This window comes from Dermacentor silvarum, chromosome 3, assembly GCF_013339745.2.
Source record: "Dermacentor silvarum isolate Dsil-2018 chromosome 3, BIME_Dsil_1.4, whole genome shotgun sequence".
NCBI classification, from domain to species: Eukaryota; Metazoa; Arthropoda; class Arachnida; order Ixodida; family Ixodidae; genus Dermacentor; species Dermacentor silvarum.
The window spans coordinates 71,175,821-71,193,410 of record NC_051156.1 but is presented as its reverse complement, the minus strand read 5'-3'; the positions used below and the strand labels follow the sequence as shown (position 1 = coordinate 71,193,410).

The 17,590-nt window shown below is 47.0% G+C and overlaps 1 long non-coding RNA gene across 1 annotated transcript in view; it reads left to right on the top strand.

The window, feature by feature from the left end:
* The first annotated feature begins 674 nt into the window (after positions 1–674).
* The window catches only part of LOC119445492 (uncharacterized), a 38,381-nt gene continuing 21,465 nt past the window's right edge, over positions 675–17,590 (top strand). Inside the window, exons 1-3 of the long non-coding RNA XR_005190594.2 lie at positions 675–999; positions 7,402–7,647; positions 8,336–8,707. This is a non-coding gene — a long non-coding RNA (uncharacterized LOC119445492). The remainder of the gene's footprint in view (positions 1,000–7,401; positions 7,648–8,335; positions 8,708–17,590) is intronic.

The window sequence follows — 17,590 nt, the reverse complement described above, 5'->3', positions numbered from 1 at the left end:
ACACAGCAGTAATTCCCGTAGTACTTGACTATGGTCGGCATGACCTGAAAAAAAAGTATTAGTTATGTCTTCTCTCCCACCTTCGCACAAATTTTCACCTACGCACTTCAGATCGCCTTTTCGCGAAAAGCGTCATGTGCAATTGTCGCAGCTAAAAAAAGCAACCTTCGGTGCCATGCATGCGCTACTGAGACAGGAGTGTTTATTCAGAATACGTCGTAGCCACAGCTACAAACATTCTTCTCAATTCGCAAGTTCTAATTGCGCTCGTAACAAAGGCTTCAAGCAATCTGCGCACGCCACGAATAACGATCCTAAGCATAACTGCATTCTTTCACGCAATTGCTCGCACGTGCATTGAATACAGACTACGTATACCGGCGTATGCAGACTCACTTTCTCGCGCCACGAAACGATTTTCTCGCAAACGTGCTGCGCAGCATTCCAAATTGCTCTTTCTTACATAATGTGAAGCAATCCACGAACATCATGCGCGAAGTGAAGAACACAAAAAAGCTCTCTGCGCCGAACAGCACAATGCGACAAACGTCAACTTACGGCTGAAGTGACAAATACATAAGCAATTTGCAAAGTAATGAAGGGAAAAAAAGAACGTAAGAGGAGATGGCGTTTCGGCCGGCGCAGCGCAGCCGGCGTAACGTGAGCTGGCGCCGATAACGTCGGACTATAAACGGGCCTTAATTATAGACGCGCTTTCAGGTCGCCGTCGCGCTGCGTATCTGCTGGGTACGAAGGTTCCCGTCCGATGTGGCTGCTTTAAGCACCTGCTATTCGCCTGCCGACGTCACGCACTTGCCGTGCCGGCAGCAAGCACCACAAATTGGTTTCACATTTGGCTCTGCAGCTGAAAGTATTCACTGCCACTCCGGATTCCCCAGCGGCATACACCCAGTGGCTTCCGTGAAGCCCCAAGAAGTCGCAGTCATACCAGCAGCACCTACCTTGTTTCGTGCACACGTCCGTTAGCCAAGGCTCCAGGTAGATTCTTTCAATTATTATGAAATATTTAGCCTGCCGTGTATACAGCGCTTAATGAAGGGTCGTCGCATAGAAATTGTGCGTAGATGTGTTTCACTGCGCCACACGGTCTCACACGCGCCTCAGTGTCGTAATGCCTATCGCTTTCTACTAGGAGAACAAAGAAACGGTCTCGCAGCCGGCGAGTAGCAGAACATCGTGCGAATCGAGGTTATCATTTGATTTGCCCTAAATGCAAAAATGGAAATAATTCTCAATGTGGCTTTCCCGAAACTATGGCTAAGCAAGTGCAGCGTAATGGGAAATAAAGAGCCGTTTTAAAAGAAACAGTAGACAGAGTACCGATTCCATTCCAGATACCTTGAATGCCTGGGCTAAAATACTCAACCGAAAACAGGCATCGCGGATGATCAAATTCGAAATTTGAAAGGCCTATCCAGTCCTTAAGATACCAAAAAATTTAACACTTGGAGCTACGACGTTGTAACTTCAATCAAATATGTTCTACGATAGGCTATTCCTGGTCATGACGGTTTTAACGAATTGAGAATTTTATTTATTTGTTTATTTATTTAAGTACCCTAAGTGCCCGTTAGGGCATTACATAGGGGAGGGGGGGGGAGAGGAAATGGTAAACGTAAGTCCAACGTGTACAATGTAAATAATATACGAAGTCATTATGTACAATAAAAATGACCCAAACGACGAGCAGAAACAAAAAGAAAAAGGAACGGAAAACTGAGTTTATAGAAATCTGACAAGTGAAAGACGCAAACGAAGTCAAAACGCGATGGAAACTATCAGTTCCCATCAGAACATGAGTTTAAAAATACAATCGAAAATATAGGTTGAAATATTTATCAGATGTATCACAAATGCATATCAGATGTATGACAAGTACATATCAGATGAAACGGAAAAACATTATACCATACTACGCACACGAAAACTCTGTTAAAGTAAATATTCAAGCATATGCGCGTTATGACAGGTTGATACACTCTAAGGTTAGCAGTGCTGCTTGAAATAATGATGATTGCGTAAGCGAGACAATGTTTGAAGGTAGTGAGTTCCATTCGGAAATAGATAAAACTAGAGGCGAATTTTGATACCCGTTAGTCCTGGCAAATAGGGTTTTACTTTATGAACATGGTCTGCGCATGTCGAGATTTGAGGAGCGGGAAGAATATGGGCTCGGGCGAATGAAATGTTCCTGTGATAACTGCTATGGAAGAACGACAACCGTGTTAATTTCCTGCGCATGTCAAGAGAAGGGAGATTCAGTGATTTCTTTAAGGCGTACACACTGTGATAGCGAGAATATGAAGACAAGATGAACCACACAGCTTTATTTTTGACTGATTTGAGTAGATTCGTAAGATTAGAATGATGGGGGTGGCCAAATTATGGATGCATATTCCAAAGAGGGCCTCATAAAACAACTGTATGGGTGAAGTCTGCTATCTGTGTTCCCAAGGTGTAAGCGCCGTTTGAGGTAATCAAGTTTTTTACATGCCTTTGTGGTAATGTGTTCAATGTGGGTATTCTAGCGTAAATTGAAAGTAAACAGAACACCCAAGTATTTATTTATTTATTTATTTGTACATACTGCAGCCCTATAACAGGGCTATTGCAGGAGTGGGTTAATACAGGGGTGAACAAAAAATAAGTGAAACTGAACAAAGAATCTTACAACATTAGCAAATTCAAATATTAGTAGAACACGTAAAGCACTGGAAAATTATTTTCTTCAATACAGAAAGCAGCGAAACACTGAAATGCATACACAAAGCATAAATCAAACGTAACTCAAGCAGTTACACACGCTGCTTTTCATAAAGAGCACTTTCGAATTCGCTTATCGGGAGTGAACGAAGACAGCCAGGTAAGGAATTCCATACTTCTATAGTGCGGGGAAAGAAGCTGTACTTGAAAGTATTTGTACGGGCATAGAAAGGGAAAAGATTCAGCTCATGGAAGTTACGTGTAGAAGAAGGTTTGGCGAAAGATAAGCAAACTGTGTTCGAAATACGATAGAACATGTTAATTATGTTGTGCAAAAATTTTAAAGATTCCACGTCACGACGCACAGAAAGTAATGTTAGGTTCAGAGAAGGGAGGGCAGATGATGGTGAAAAATAGCGGTCATACCGGCGAAAAAATGAAGCGGACGGCTTTCTTTTGAACTGCTTCTAGTTTGATTATGTTGTTTTGGTTATGGGGTGACCACACTGTGGCACCATAATCGATAATGGGGCGGACAAGTGTTTTATACATTAAGAGTTTAGTATCCTTTGGAGCCTTCTGCATAGTACGACGTAAACATCCAAGTTTTTTTAATGCCTTAGAACATGTTTGTTCAATGTGTGCAGACCATGAGAGATTGTGAGTAAATGTTACGCCAAGGTATTTATATTGTCGAACTCTGGTTAAAGATGATCCATTCAAGGAATATGTCGCAATTACTGGCGCTGCTCTTTTTGTGAAGGTCAAAACAACGGTTTTGTTTTTAATTAATGTTCATTTTCCATTTTTCGAACCAAGCACCAAAGGATGCAAAGGAATCGTTTAGTGGCTTATGATTAGACGCAGAATCAATCACATCGTATAAGACGCAATCGTCGGCATAAAGACGAATGCTGGAAGAAACATTTTTGGTAGGTCGTTCACATAAATTAAAAACAATAAAGGACCCAGGACTGACCCTTGAGGAACCCCAGAACTTACCTTAAGAATTGATGACCTTGCGGAACTGAAGTGCACGTATTGGGACTGGTCAGAAAGGAAACTAGCAATCCAGTCTACCAGACGGGAATTCTTTAGTACGGCATTTAATTTTTGCAAGAGGTGAGAATGAAGTACTGAATCGAACGCTTTAGAAAAATCTATAAAGATAGCGTATATGTTTACCGAGATCTAATTGATAAGCAATGTCATGGGTGAATTCGGGTAATTGTGTGATAGTGCTGAAACCACGTCTAAAGCCATGCTGTACATTAGTTAGAATATTCTTCCTTCCTTCCTAGTTAGAATATTATTTGACTCAAGGAAATCGATGATGTGTTTGTAAATAATATGTTCCAGCATTTTGCACGAGTGAGAAGTTAAAGAGATTGGTCTGTAATTTGTTAGGTCTGTCTTGTCTCCGGTTTTATATAAGGGTATTACTCTTGCAAGCTTCCAAGATGAAGGAACGATTCCGCTTTCAAGAGACTTATTGAATATAATTCCAAGATAACGTGATGTCCATTGTGAATAACGAAGTAAAAACGAGTTTGGAATACCATCAGGGCCATCAGATTTTTTTTGTGTCTAACTTTAAAATCAAATTGAGTATGCCATTAACATTAGCTGAAATGTCGGGAATGGAATAAACTGAATGATTATCGAAAGCCGGGCAGATGGGAGCATCGTTTGCGTAGACAGAATGGAAATGTGCATTGAATGCATTGGAGATGCGCACAGGATCATTTACACTTTCATCATTAATAGTAAAGGAAGATGAAGAATCTGTAACAGGCATGACGGAACGCCAGAATTTCCGAGGATTATTTCTTAGCAATCCTGGCAGCTCGACATGAAAGAAAAAATGATTGGCTAAATTCATTTTCAGATTTAGTTCCTCTTTGGCAGATGCGAATCTAGTAATGGCATCGGGGTCGTTACTGCGTTTTGATCGTCTCAGCCGTCTAACGCGGCGTGATAATTGCAAAAGTTCTCTCGTCATCCAAGGGATGGCACGATTATTTGATTGAAGATGCTGAGTCAACAGTAATACCACGTATTTTATACTGGTGAGAGGTAAACCGAGCAATACAAGCAAATTTTACGTGTTTAGTTTTGGCTATGTTAATTTCCATCTGCCATGTGTCACAACATTAAGTAAGTTTTGTTAAATAAGACTGCAACAGTGATGTCGGCAGGGCAGCTTATTTCATTATACAAGACGCCGTCATCTGCGAAGAGACGTATTTGTGAAGTAACCTTAGTGGCGATGTCGTTGATGTAAATTAAAAATAGCAGTGGACCAAGGAGGGATCCTTGAGGAACTCCCGAAGTGCCGTGAGTGCGTTTACAAAACCACTTAAGTAGTTATTTAAACTGGTTACTTGAAATCTAATAGTTAGGAACTCCTCAATTCATCGCGTCGTGTTAGAGTCAAGCTGTAGATTTCTAACTTTCAGTTTCCGCCGATTATGAGGCACCCTGTCGAAAGCTTTGGAAAAGTCAATGAAAATTGCCTCTGTGCAAACAAATTTGTGCAAAGAAATGTGAATTGGGAAATGTGAATGTAAAATGTGAAATTTTTCCCCCACTCCTGTCTGTAGTCCCTTTGGGCCCTGAAAGATTTTCAATAAATAAAAAAATATCGGTTACAAGTTGACATAGTTGCGTCTGACATGAGTGATTTTGACGAAAGCCGTGTTGGTTATTGAGGAGCAGGCTATTTCCGTTAAGATAGGCTATATTGGTATAATGCGTTAAGATAGGCTATAACAGCATGTGTTCCAGTAATTTGCAACAAATAGATGTCGATGATATAGGTCTATAATCATTAGGGTCTGCAGTGTCACCAGATTACAATACCGGTATTACTAATGCTGATTTATAATCTTCCGGCAGGCATCCCGTATCTAGGGATTGGTGAGAACCTTGCGAGCAGTCAGGGCCGGCCCCGTGTGTAAATGCGCCTGACTGACCGGCACTTCTTCGTTGTATTTCCTACGCTGTAGATGCACCTGGCTAACCGGCTCTTCTTCGCTACAGACATACCAAAACAGAAGAGTGTGCGAGGTTAATTTTAGAAGTTTTGCACTTATACCGTCAGGACCTGGGCTGGTTTTACGAGGAAGCCTGTCAATTGCATGAGTGACACCATTTTCCGATATCATGATGGATGAGAAAGCGAATCCAATAGATGGTTGTTCAAGTATGTGAGTGTTATCAAGCGGCAGTCCTTTAGTGATAACTGCAGAGAAGAACTTGTGGAACTGCTCCGCGCTCCGTATTCAGTTAAGCATCCGTTTTCGGCAATTAGTAAGGGAGCAGGGTGATTTGGTTTTCGGTGAACTAGTTGCCAAAACGTTTTCGGATCAGTTTTTATTATATTGGGAAGGGTGCAATTAAAGAAAGTTGTCTTTAGCTTAGAGAATTGCAGTTTCTGTATGGCTGGCTATGGTTTTGTAATTTTGCCGGTCATCTGGAGTATTTGTTCGGGCAGCTTTTCTGAACGCTTTTTTTTCTTGTTTATGCATTTCTTCACTTCGCGGGTAAAACATGGATCATTCTGCCTTAAGCTGATGGTTATTTTTCGTACATAAACAGTTCCAACTTCTTTGAGTTTATCGCGGAAAAGCGCTAGTTATCATTTACCGTTCTGTTTTGCAAAGTGTTTGCAAAGTCGGCTGTGAATGAGGCTAACATAGCAATCATTCTTTCAATGTCGGCGCGTGCGTAGTTGAGAATGCATTTGAACAGCGAAGCTGTTTAAACCAGCCGCAATATGTGGTGCATAGCAAGAAACTTCCAAGGAAGAAAATACACTTTCTTGTCAAGGCGGGATTCGCACCCGCGTACCCCCGGTCCCAAGGTGAGCGTCGTAACCACCAGGCTATACAGCCACGCCTGCAGAGCACGCATTTATGCGAACCATATGATTGCGTTCGAGCGTCGTCGTCTTCGTCCACAGCTGGCACGTTCGTACGCTCGTGCTCTTAGAGGTGAAGACGTTTTGCGCGCTATGAGAGCGAGAGAGAGACGCATTCACGGAGCGGGTCTCCTGGAACGCGGTGACGGTGTTGCAAGCTGCGCTATGCCACACGCAGTGACGGCCGTAAGTCCGAGACACGCGAAGACAAATTTTCATCAACATGAGTAATAAGATGAAAAGTTCGCGCGCACTTGCGGAAAATGCTGCGCTACGATCACCCCGCTTCGCTGTTTCAAGCGTTGCGCGGCCGAGTGAAAGGTTAAGCGTTTTTTTTTTTTTTTTTGCTCGGCAGGTATGTAAAGGAACATTGCACCACCCTATGATCACTTATCGGTTCTAGTACATGTGTCGCAGCAAAGTTTGGATGATTTGTTAAATAAATGTCTAGTACGTGGTCACCCCATGTTGGTTCGCGCACGACTTAAGTTAATTGATGAAAGTGCGAGGTTCGTGAAAAATAAACCTTTATAGAACAAATGATCTTGGGCCCCTTACAGCCACGCTACATCAATATTTCATGTATCATTGTCCATTTATTACACCATGTGTTCGGCGCTCTTAGGCCAGAGCTGGTTCTTGCACCCAGAAATCACTTTGATTAGCGCGATTAGTGCAAGAAAATCAACGTTGATTAGCGCAATTAGATAGGTGACGTCAGTGATATGACGTGTCATGCTTATTTTTTATACCAGCATGTCTACTGCGGGGCCGCCGAGACATCACGCTAGCAGTGACACTGTGGACACGTATGGTGTGGCGGGGTGCGTGGAATTGTACGACGCAGTCATTGCACCCTTCGCCCCCGCCGTCGCTGCCTTGCTGGATTCTTTCGAGCAGGCGTTCCTGAATACCACTGACCTCAATGTGGGAAAGGCACTGGACGAGGCCCGAACTAAAGAGGAAAGCCAGTTCCTCGACGTCGGTTGTGGCTCGGGAAGGTACGGTGAGGGCTGGTAGGCTGAATTACGTTGGCCGTTTATTTCTGCGTTATCGAGGAAGCATTAATAACAGCTGGAACATTATCCTCACACGTGTTGTAACGAGCTTATTACAACTCTGGACCTTATGAGGCAATAGTGCATGCAAAGAAAAATAGCTTTTATAAGCACAGTACGAAGAGGAGAACAGTCATTTCATTTCGGAACCCTAATTTCTTAGCAAAGTCCGTAGACGTAGAAGTTGTAACGTTGTTCGTTGCAGTTGGAGAGGTGAAGTGAGAAGTGCTCATGCTCAGCCGTTTTACGGCTGCAATTGTTATTTGTGCGAATATAACAGTGTGGTAATAGTTTTAGTGATGAGTGCCACTTGGTAGGCGCATTCATTACCAACAAGCGACAGGAAAAAAGTGAAAAAAAACAACAATAGTGTCAACTTCAGAAACACGCACGCTGACTTCGCTTACGCTGTTTCATTTCTACTTTACGATGTTCCTTGTGTTCCTTCTTCTCTTTTGAACCGTCGCTCACGTCTCACAATTTTACATCTTGCGCATAAATCGAGATAAATTTTAACTGCCGGCTACTGCCTTTATTATCTGTCGACGACTTGCGGCCTCCATTTAGACTCTTAGTGAGTGAGTGCAATGAAGGAACTTGCAAGTGATATAAAAATGTTCTAAACATGCAGCTTTACAAAGAAGCATCTGCTGCCACGCCTGCCACCTTCGTGCAAGAGGCTCGTAGCGGTCGACAACTCAGATGCTATGCTGAAATTTGCCGGCGAAAACCGCGCGGACCCTCGGATTGAGTACCGCAAACTGGACATCGTCGCAGGACGAGGACTGTCACACGGTTCGTGCAGGCGGAAGGTCATTTCCAGAGAGTGTACTCCTTCCTCGCCTTCCACTGGATAGCGGATCATCGCCATGCTCTGAAGAATGTCGAGACGCTCTTGGCGCCAGGCGGGGAATGCTTCCTTCTCTTCTCTGCTGGCTGCTTGACCGTGTTCGACGTCTTCATGGCCATGATGGAGTCGCCTAGGTGGAAGAAGTACTCTAATGTGAGTATTCGACTAAGCAACAGCACTAGTGGTACGCCATCACAATGATCATGGCCAAAAACGACAAGCTTCAGGGGACATATTCAGGCTCCCGCTCTGCAGAAAGTAAGCATGAAGGCAGGGAGTGTGTGACATATTTGGCACATACGAATAACGAAAGTAAGCACTTGTCTAAAATGCAGCTCCTATATACGCATACAGTCCGGAGACAGGTGCCAGTGTGTATCCACCGCGGTCGTATAAAGCTGCCATAACAATTAAAAAGATTATGTATAACCAACTGTTAGCAACGCTGGAGCAGACTTGGTACATATGATTGAGGACCTTAGCCGACAAAGTGGAAGTGTAGGATTGAAGATTATTATGCAAAAGACATAAGTATCGCTCTATAGCCTGGTCACAGAACAATTCATGATTGGCACTCAGCTTCTAGAATCGGTGCAAGAGTACGTTGATCTGCGCCAATAACTCACAAGTGATTCTGATTATCAGAGGGAAGTTTACAAGTGCCTATGGCTGGAATGAAATGATGCGATGATGATGCGCTGTTCTGTGTTGAACCGCACGCTGGCCCGCGCGTGATGGCGCACCCACAAAATGTAAAGGTGTGAGCGCATCCATCCGCATCGTGCGACTAAAACTGCCCTTGTCGCGACACGAACCACGCGCATTCCAATGCTACACGCCAGAGCACCGGTACCGAAGTCAGACGGCGGAACAGCGTCGTTTGTCACCCGTTAGGAGAGGCCGCCGGCTTAACTAATCGGCGCACCCTCAAGCTGTTAATGTGTTCACACCCGTCCGTTCGCCCCTCGCGAGAATGCCTTTGGTGGTTCCAGGAAAGTGCACCGCAGAAGGAGGTTTGAAGACCCTCGTCAATGTCAAGCGCGACAGCTAATGTGGCACCGGTGGTTTTCGCCGCTCCCCGAGCTGTGCGGTGGTTAGGAGTGCCAGTGACGTGATTATTCTATTTGCGGCAAAGATCCTGCTCCGTGTGGGCTGTTGACGGCCACAACTCAAGGTCCTGCAGCAGTGGGCAACGAGCTCGTCAAGACGAAATCCCAGATAACCCGTGCTGCGCATTTCCGTTTGTTTTGCTACAATTCGAAGCGGTGGGCTCACAGATGGCATTCCCAAATTATGACCGGCAGCTTACTGCTATTCTTGAAAATAAAAGTATAAAATCATTACATTATACCGGTACCAACATATCGTGTTGAAACTTGGAGGTTGACAAAGACACTTGAGAAAAGGTTAATGCACCGTGCGATGAGCGATGCAATAAAGCGTCGCACTATCGCCCGAAAAACAATGCATCGATTGCGATAGAAAATGAGTAGACAGCCATACGAAGGAAGGATAGTAGTTTTATCGATTGTATAAACTTGTAAACATTCGCTTACTCACTGAATTAACAAGCATGGTGTCACGCGCGCACCGGCACACATGAATGCATCTCACTCGATGACCGCGGAAACTCGCTGTCAAAGCGTTGTAGTGAGTAAGCGGGGCCACAGCAGCGAGCGAATTGACCTTCGTCCCGCCGCTCGCATCAACGCGCACTAAGCCGCGAATACACAGCGCAGGGAGCAAGGACTCTGCCCCCGCCGCAAATGGCTTTCAAGATACAGCCGCCCTAACAGGAGCGCGCAGCGTAGTACGTGGCCTCCCCCCCCCCCTACCGTGCCCCCGGAGCCTTGCGGCCGGCGGCGCAGGGTAGACGCCCCCCCCCCTCCCACCTCCCTACCCTCCCTCCAGAGCGTCGCGCGCGACTGGAAGCTGGGATGCTTCCTTCCCGCTTTCCGCCGTTGCCTGCGCGAGATTGAGCGGCGATCACCGGCTCACCATCGTACGCTTTCACTCGGACATAGAACATGTGGCGCGCGGCAACGATCTTATCGCCGGTGGACTTTATTCGGAACCTCAAGGCGGCGACGCCGACGGTGTAAATGTGCCTGGAGTGTCCATATAATCGCTATCGCAATGAAAAGTGCTGCAGTGGTCGGCGGGCAGCGAACCTGAGACCTCCTGCTCAGAATCAGAACGCCAGATCAATTCAGCCACCGCGATATGTGCAGTGCGTTGTTCTCGCTGATCTCGAGTGAATCAGGATAATTTGCTCTTGCGTGCCCGTAATGTGTTGAGCGTGCGGGCCTTCTGTCTGAGAAAAAATTTGTGAAAGGACCTCGGCGAAACAATTGGAGATTTTGGCGAGAAAAAGTGCCAGAACGCGCGAGTAGTAAGGCGGCTGTGTATTGTCGTGCGGTAGCCTAAAATGAAACACAAGTTCTACTTGGCGTCGAAATTTCAATGAAACAAAGTTTTCGGTGCACACGAACTGAAAGTAACACTGAAAGAATATTGCGTGCGGATCAATGTCCCAAAGAAACACCACTTACGCAATGTGAGGAGAGATCTTACAGAGAGAGAGAAAAAATTTATTGTTCATCAGGTGGGGCGACTTCCTCGTAAGGTGGAGCCCTTAATTCAGGGCCCCATTGGCTCGCGCCACCGCGCGTGCCCGCTGGATCAGCCGTCGCTGCTCTTGCGGGTCTGAGCTGGTCAGCGCAGTCTACCAGGAGGAAGGTGAAGGTGAAGGAATAGGGGAGTAGCCAGAGGATGTGAGTACTCCCAGGTGCATTGATATACTGTGGGCTTCGCTCCACAGCAGGGACAGTATGAGGGATATTGTGCGGGGTAGAAGAGATGAAGGCAAAAGAGACACGGGAATGAATTGGTCTGTAGCTGTCGCCACACGATGGCATCTTCTCGATTAAGTGACTTGTGTGGTAGCGGAAAGTGTCTTACAGAGTGCAGGATGAATTTTGACGTGATGCTAAATGTGTTTAGAGTCGTCACCAATTTGAAAGGGAGCACCAAATGTTTTTTATGCGCCTGTAGGAGACTAAACACGCATGCCCTTCATAGAAGTGTTCACTGGCACTAAGTGCTCAAAATGAAAACAAATTCTTATGCATCAGGTTCCTAAATTTGAACCTGCACATCACGAGTTACTGTCGTTAAAAAATCCGCCGTTCCCTTTCATATTGCTGGCAGCTGTGCATAGATATATCTGCATTCCGTATTCGTTGGAATGTCACCTTCGCAGCCGTGATTTAAACTTGAGACGTCGTGCTTAGTAGCATTTAAAAAGTTCTGCGGTACCCATCCCACGACGACTGTCGACAGGTACGAGTTTAGTATTGAATCAGTATAGCCACACAAGTTATTTCCCCCTTCGAACCAACTTGCGTATCAGGCGCGTACATGCAGCGGGATATCTCTTTCGCGCTTTTCCAAGAACTCTCAGCGCCATCTAGCGTCGTCGCCAAGAAGCCTGCGCATTGCCTCCGAAATGCACGGCGTGCCTGATAAACACGTCATGCTGCAACCGGACTCTCGCGCTTCCTTCTTGGAACGTTGCGCCATCTATCGGCGCAACCAAGAAGTCCGCGCGTGGCCTCCAAGACTAGAAGCATGGCGCGCCGGTGCCTGCAAAAACCTCAAGAATTGTTCCGCACACGCAGTCAACGACCCAATTTGGCGAGGGTTTCAATAAAGAGCGGTACATACACGACGCATTCACAGCGCAGCTCGCGAAAGCGTTGGCGTGAAAGACGTTCATTGACAGCGGCACATACCCGGTGCATTTGCGGCGCAGCCTGCTAACGCGTTGAGATGCTGTCATGGAGGAACTCTTGTGACGTCGGTTCCATTCCTCTCAGCATCGGTAGCATTTAAGCTGTCTTTTTCGTCATTGCAGAGTGGCACAAACCTAGTTACCAAGTTGGAGTCGAATTCGTTTATTGTAGAGCGGCACACACCTACTGGCACTAACTCACTAGTCCCCCAAGTTGGCATCAAAGCTATTTCTTGAAGACCAGCACAGAGCGAGCGGCAGATACCGAGTGCTCAAGATTCATTCGACCAGCGGTACCTACCCAGTCCCACATCTACAGTGACCGATCACGGCGAGAAAGAGGTTCGTCGAAGAGCTGAACGTATGTACACATTGCTATAAACTCAGTGACCCAAGTTGGTCCTATGGCTGGCTTCAAACCCTCGTCCCCTCGTCCAGCACGGTACCCTCAAACCCTGAAACCATCGTCCGGCACGGTAGCCGATGCGCTACCTGTTCGCCCACGGATTACCTATGTAGGAAGTAAAACGGTTAGATGGAGACATAGATGGAGACATATGTACATACACAACCCTCGGAAAGTGCGTCAAGTTACAAAGAACAAAGAATGCCCACGCCAAAAGCATACCTACCTTCTCGGTCACCGGATTTGGTCAAAGACAGCAAGTAAACTAACATCAAAACAGAGTATTCGCGAGATCATAGCATGTGCAGTGATGATCGAATATGTAATCGAGAAACCTGCTCTGGTTAAACAAAATAAGCATTTTAAACACGATTAGTTCACCTCGTGTAATACAACAAAGAAAAAAGACATCCTGGAAAAATATGCCATTATTAGTATTTACAGCGTGCCTAAAATTGGTTGTGGGTTCTTCTGTTGAATTGATGCACATTTCAACACGCCATGTAAGAGGCTCATACAGAAATCATATTGATGCTGATCATGTTAGAAGCTCACGAAGTATCGAGAAACAAAATACGTTGTTTAAGAAGCATGACCTGTTCTCAACCCCGTAGCATCAGTAGCATTTGTTGGCAATAAGGGCAAATAAAATCCACAGGCAATGAGCATCCAGCAAGACGTATAATAATGGTAAGTACGCATATTGTAACGACGTGGGATTGACGAGGACGCGGAGCAGCACCAACAAAGACACTTTATCAGTCGCAAAGAAAAAACCAACAACGTCTTCTTCGTCTCTACGCTTAACCTAAAAGCTCGCGCTGCTTCAACCTCGTCCCCACTGGCACATACCCGCGGCAATATAGTTGTTCCATTGGCTCCCCCCGTAGAAAAAAAATCATCGTCCCGATGACAAAGGCATGGCAAACTGCGATAAAGAAAAAAAAAACTCCACAGTCTTGTCAGTCTTCATAGTACGGCATCATACGAAGCACGTGAACGACCTCGGGTAAATGCCGTCGGCGCTTTGAACAGCGAGAGCCCTCCGGAACGACTTAGTAGGTGACGTCACTGATGCGTCGGAAAACTATGTAGGGCCCGAAGTATCTGCGCAGGAGCTTTTCAGAGAGCCCATGCCGGCGAATAGGTCTCCAGACCCACACTTTGTCGCCGATGTTGTATGTTAAGGATTTGTGCCGAAGATTGTGGCGTCTGGCGTCACAGTCCCGTTGTTCGTGGATTCGCCAACGTGCAAGCTGCCTAGCTGCTTCTGCTCCCTGTGTGATGTCTTCAACACCCGTCTCGTTGTCATCAAATTCATGAGGGAGCATTGCGTCTAAGGTTGTCGTAACCTCACGGCCGTACACGAGGCTGAAGGGTGTCTTGCTAGTGGTCTCTTGACGATCCGTATTGTACGCTAAGGTGACATACGGTAAAACCGCGTCCCAGTTCTTGTGCTCTACATCGACGTACATGTTTATCATGTCAGCGAGTGTCCTGTTGAGTCGCTCCGTCAGCCCGTTTGTTTGAGGGTGATAGGCCGTGCTCTTTCGGTGGGCGGTACCACTTAAACGCAGAACGATGTCCAAAAACTTGGCCATGAACGCCGTACCTCTGTCCGTGATGACTACTGCGGGAGCGCCACGTCTTAAAACGATGGATTCAAGAAAAAATTGCGCCGCTTCATCTGCTGTTCCCCGTCGCAGAGCACCTGTCTCGGCATATATAGTGAGATAATCCGTGGTGACGATTATCCACCTACTGCCGGCAATAGACGTTGGGAAGGGGCCCAGAAAATCCATGCCTACTTGTGCAAATGGTGTGGCAGGTACTTGAACAGGATGCAGAACGCCAGCTCGCTTGACGGAAGGCGGTTTGCGGCGCTGGCAATCCAGACATGTCTGAACATAATGTTTAACGACCACAGCAAGTTTCGGCAAGTAGCAATTCTGCCTGATTCGTGCCAATGTGCGAGTGTAGCCCAAGTGCCCAGCGGTCGGATCGTTGTGGCCGGCGTGTAAGATTTCACGTCGAAGCGATGAGGGAACAACGAGTAAGTAGTTGCTGCCGCTAGGGAAGAAGTTCTTTTGTAGAGTACGTTGCGGCGCAAGCAGTATGACGCCAGCCCTCTTAAAAATAGCCTCGGCACGCTGTTGGTTCGTCCATCCAGGTAATCAATCAGTGGCCGCAATTCAACGTCATCCCGTTGCTGGCGTGAAAGATCGGCGGTGTCCACGACTCCCAGAAAGACCGTGTCGTCGTCGTCGTCTTGTGCTGCCGCCTCAACAGGAGACCGAGAAAGGAAGTCGGCGTCTGCGTGCCGTTTTCCTGACTTGTATGCGACAGTAACGTGCGAGCCGCCCGGAAGGATCTTTCAAATTAATGAGCCAGCAGAGCGAATGGTGATCGCTAATAACGGTGAAAGACCGACCGTTCAAATACGGACGAAATTTCAGAACTTCCCATACCATTGCGACGCATTCTTTTTCAGTGGTGGAGTAGTTAGCCTCCGCTCGGGACAGTGTCCTACTGGCGTAAGCGATCACCTTTTCGCTGTCGTCCTGCCATTGTACGAGCACCGCCCCTAGACCGACATTACTAGCGTCTGTATGCAATATCGTCGGGGCGTCTTCATCGAAGTGTGCAAGCACGGGAGGCGCTTGCATGCGTTGCCGGAGCTCGTGAAATGCCCGCTGCGGGTCTTCGCCCCAAGTGAAAGGGCTAACTTCTCTGGTGATCTGTGTTAAAGGGCACGCGATGCGCGAGAAATTCGCAATAAATCGCCGGTTATACGCACATAGTCCCAGAAAACGTCGCTCGGCCTTTTTGTCATATGGGGTCGGGAAATTAGCGACGGCAGCAATTTTATCCGGATCAGGTCGGACTCCTTGGTTACTGACTACGTGACCGAGGAACTGGAGCTCTTGAAAACCAAAATGGCACTTTTCAGGCTTCAACGTGAGACCGGCAGATCGTATTGCTTCAAAAACAGTTTTCGGCATTCGTAAGTGTTCATCGAACGTTGCTGAAAAGACAATCACATCATCCAGGTACACCAGGCATGTTTGCTATTTGAGTCCAGAGAGCACAGTGTCCATTAGACGCTGAAATGTTGCTGGCGCTGAACACAAACCGAAGGGGAGTACCTGAAATTCGTAAAGTCCGTCAGGCGTCACAAAGGCGGTTTTCCCACGGTCTCTCTCATCCACTTGAATCTGCCAATAACCGCTTTTCATGCCCATTGAGAAAAAGTAGCACACGTTTCGCAACCTGTCCAAGGAATCATCAATACGTGGCAGTGGATAAACGTCCTTCATTGTGACCTGATTGAGCTTCCGATAGTCGACGCAGAAGCGCAGGCTACCATCCTTGTTTTTCACTAAAACTACAGGTGACGCCCAAGGACTATTAGATGGTCCAATAACGCCATCTTCCAGCATCGTCTTCACTTGTCTTTGGATTGCCTCGCGTTCCTTTGGGGCCACGCGATAAGGGTTTTGTCGAATAGGTCAGGCGTCGACATCAGTAATGATGCGATGCTTGGTAAGTGGCGTTTGACCAACTCTTGACGCAGATGAGAAACAGCCCTGGTACTATTCTCCGTCATACGGAGAATAGGCGTAGTGGGCAGGAAAGCTTAGATATTAGGCGGCGTGGTAGTTATTCCATTTGTGGCAAACTCGATAGACGTGTCCAGCTTCGCCACAATGGTAGCACACTGGTCGGCGGTCGACGGTGCGCCACAAATCGGTTTTCCGACGCTGATAGTTCGGGGGCAACTCTCCATGGAGCCAAGGATTGGCGTGTGTGTGTCGAAGATACGGCATTGTTTGTGGCGGAGTGATCGGCGAGGTCCATAGAGTCGACGGGGGTGACTATATCGACTCTGTAGCGTAGGTGATGGTCTCCTTGTGGGTGCCAACGGCGGACAAGTTACGTTGACTGGACGGTGAACATCCTCCGCATACGTAAGGCGCCGCGACGCGTTACCACAGTCTGGCGATGAAAAAGCTTGCCGGACTTCTTCCCGGACCACATCAGCTACAAAAGATACCGCTGGCGCCGGTTCCGTACCCGTACTAACAAATCCGAGCTTCCAAAGCTCTTCTGGCACAACCTCTCGGATAACTTCACGCAGAGGCTTGTCGTTACTTGCAGCAAGTACGGAAGTGTTCGCCGCCGAGTTACGCGTGTCATGCTGGCGGTATCGTTGCTGTTGGGCCCGTTCAATGGCTGTGGCCTCTTTTGTGAACTCCGCCACTGTTTTTGGTGGATTTCTCACAAGGCCGACAAACAATTGTTCTTTCACTCCCCGCAAGAGATATCGCCGTTTTCGCTCCTCTGGCATGTCAGTGTCTGCCCTACGGAAAAGACGGGCCATGTCTTCTGAAAACATAGCAACGCTCTCATTGGGTTTTTGAATGCGGATTTCAAGGAGCCGCTGCGCATTTTCCCTCCTGTCGATGCTTGTAAAAGTATCCAGGAGCTGTGTGCAGAAGTCGTCCCAGGTGGCAAAGCTTCTCTCCCGGTTGACGTACCACGTACGAGCATTGTCCTTCAGATAAAAATAGGCGCTCGAGAGCTTGTCCGCCTAGCTGGTCATATGGTTGTACTTGTCGACGCACTCGAACTGGTCTAGCCAATCTTGGACGTCTTCAAAGCATCACCATGAAAGCTCTCCGGAACCATAGGGTTCTGCAGGGTTACTTGCGTTGGAGCAGCGGTGGCCGTGGTAGTTGCAGGAGGCAAACAATTTCTCCAGGTTTCTTGCAGGGGACCGGACTCAGGCGCTAGGCCTAGTAGGCGGCGACTAAACCGGTGGACCGGTGTTTCGATG